Source organism: Entamoeba invadens, assembly GCF_000330505.1.
Source record: "Entamoeba invadens IP1 unplaced genomic scaffold scaff_1105074726049, whole genome shotgun sequence".
Classification (NCBI taxonomy): Eukaryota; Evosea; order Mastigamoebida; family Endamoebidae; genus Entamoeba; species Entamoeba invadens.
Window position 1 is genome coordinate 117,727 of NW_004440337.1, and position 3,485 is coordinate 121,211.

A 3,485-nucleotide genomic window follows, 5' to 3' on the forward strand; every position below is an offset into this window, starting at 1 on the left:
TAAATGATTTAAAAACTTGATAATTTTCAAATATTTTTTTAACACGTTTCCTTGTTTCCCTGTTAATTTTTTTATTAGGCAGTGTTATTTTTTTCTTTTTTTGTCGTTTGGTCTTTTAAAAAAGACTGTCATGCCCGTTTTATTTTTTCTTAACATTTTTCTGCACATGGATATTATTCAAACCAACTAACAAATAAGAACTAGTTTAACTAAGATATTATATCGAAGATATAATTTTAATATTTTTTCGGGATTTACGCAATAGAAACATCAGAAATCCCGAACATATATTTTCAAGCCGATAAAATTTTGTAGTATTAGGCGATGTACTTGGAGTGTCCAAAACAGATTCACTATCAAGTACATTTCAACCACCTTAAATGTCATTGTTATTGAATATATAAATTAATATATACATTACCAATAACAAACATGTTCACTTATTGTTGTAATACATTCTATAACACAGTTTGTTGTAATTTAATTTTTTGAAAAGATAATAGTTTGCTGGCTTGTTTGTTTTGCGTTTTTTCAATTCTCCGTAATACGTTCCGTTGTTTTTATCCAACTTATTGGTGTGATTGTTTTCAACCTTTTTACTAAAAATCTATCTAAAATTCAATTTGATTATTTTTGAGATGTGAACAAAAATTCTGAGTTGGTGAAAATAAAATTGAAAAATAAAACAAACTATATGGTTCTTAAAAACAACTATATTTTATGTTTCAAAAAATAAACTAATTATTAATTAGTGATAAAAAAATAGCGGAATAACAAGATAGATTAGACTATCGAAACAAACACCGTTGTCTTTGTTCTTTCAAACATATTAATTTTTTAAACATATTCAATTTGACAAAAAAATAATTGTGAATATAGTTTCTTAAACAACGCGTCGAAAGTAAAGAACTATTACTCCAACTATCATCTTCGGGACAACATCGTTTTCGTTGTTGTTTGAAAACAGTAAAACCTTGCTAATTTTACAAAGTTGTTATTTATTATCAATAAAATGGTATAATTACGTTAATATCATAATTAATTTATAAAATCAAATGAAAATATTATCATAGTAATACATTCAAAGTAAATGGTTTGATATTAATAAAAAATAGTAAGTAAATGGTTTAGTTATTCAAAAAATAGTATTAGGCAAAAAAGGTATTATGGTGAAATAAATTAACAGAAAAAATACACAAAAAATAAAACCTGTTAACTAAGATTTGAAAAACACATACAAATTTATACTTATAGTTGATTTTTGTGTTTAAAATAATACTATACATATAAAATACATTATTAAATACCAATTGGGGTTTTTATAAAATAAAACCCCTTAAGCAAATGAAAAACCCATTGATAGAAACCTTTATAAGTCAGAAAAAAAAACACATTGTGGTTTTAAATAACCTCTGCCAATAGTTGATGGTTACTCTTTTGTTCCAACTGGATTTGAAAGAAAAACTTTCTGTTGTAAAACAAAGGGTTGTTTGGTTTGTGTGGACATGCTCTAATCTGTTGGTATCGGAGAAAACGAAGTGTTTACAAAAGTTAAATACAAAAATGGTTCAATTCATATTCATGATAAAAATGTTACACCTGGAAGAAAAGAAGAAAGAAAACAAATAACAAAATTAATTATAATAAAGGTAGGAATTGCTTTTTTGGAAACCAACGAACTTGTTTCTTTATATCAAGATGAATATGGAAAGAGTTGTTATAAAAAATAAACACCCAGAAGATACATAAACCAAAAAAAGAAGAAGTGTTTAATAAAAGTAAAATGTATTTTGAATGGTAATGATTATTGGACTTTCAAAGATAAAATATTGTTTATATTTTCATCATTGGAAAAAATATAATTATTAAAAGGAATAGAAATGACTTATTTATGTCTTGGCGGAACATTTTCTTCTGCTCCCAATGAATGGTATCAATTATATAATATTTATTGTGTTCTAAATAATTGAGTTTGTCTTCCTTTGTTTTACTGTTTAATGAATAGCAAACCAGAATTATTATTTCAAAAATGTTTTATTTTCACCTGTTTTTCACCAAAAACTTGCGTGATGTTGGATTTTGATATAGCTATGTTAAACACTTTAAAGAGGTACGGATGTCTTCGTCATGGTTGCTATTTTCACTTTTGCCAAATTTTATGGCGAAAAATAAATGAATTGGGAATGAAACCTTTTTTTACCTGGGAGTTTTATATAAAAAACAGCCAAAATTTAATGGTCATACCATTTTTAAACCAAGAGATATGATTGCACAATTTGAAATAGTAAAAAAAGATATTATAATAACACTTGAATTAAAAAAGTGTGATCCATTTTTAAAAAAATAATATTTTGGCATTTGTTGACTATTTTGAAATGAATTGATGTAGAAAATGGCCATTGCCTTTATGGTGCTAGTACAAACAGTCGTCGAGAATAAATAATATCAGTAAGAGTCATCACTCAGCTCTTGTTAAAAGACTGTTTTTGAAAAAATCCATCTTTTGAAGTGCTGTAACTGAAATTGGTATCATTCGAAAATGAAGCAATTAGAGTTGAAGAAATGAGCCAACGCCCATCAAAAAACATTAAAAGTGTAATTAAAAACAAATCATTTTTTGCAGCAACCACTTCGTTTTATTCCAATTCGATCATAAGTAAAGAAATTTACCAAGCTATTATGAAAATACAGACCAGAGAAAACTTGGAATTATCTTTCGAAAAAGCTGTGGTCGAAGAATGTGTTCTTGGAGATTGGAACATTGAAGAAATAAACATCAAAGATGTTGGTTTTGTAAAAGATCATTTGAGAAATCGAACAACAGAAAGTTAATAAGTAATAAATGATGATAATGAATCGATTGAAGGAGAGTTTGTAAAGAATTCATGTGATGATCAGGAACTAGGAGAAACTATAAATATTGAAATTGATAGTTCCGAAATAGTAAACAATGAAAAAACAATTAAAAAACAAAAATAAAACAACAAAATGTTCACACGAAACTGATTCTAAAAATTAAAAACGAAAGAACTTATTTATGACAAATATGTAAAAACAACGACTATAAAATACTAGAAAAATGATGGTGATTGGATATGTCCATCTCGTAAAAAACAACCTGGGTGTGTTCTTAAAAAGAAACGTTCGAGAATATATAAACAATAACATTTATCAATTAATTAACAAATAAATTAGTTATTAAAATAAACTGTTTTTCAAAACTCTGTACCGTTTCCAAAATTTATATAAACCCTTTGTCTTAGTTTCCCGTTATTTACTATTTTTTATTTGTTTTATTTTTTATTTTCCTATTTGTTGAACCAACAACGGTACACAGTTTAAAACCCTTAAAAAATACAATTTCAATTATTGAACAAACAATCGGGAAATCACCCAAATATTGGGTAAATCTTCCCCAATTTTCTAGGTTTGTTATTTGGTCAGTGGTTTATTTTGTGACTAAACGTGAGTAAACAACCCATTTC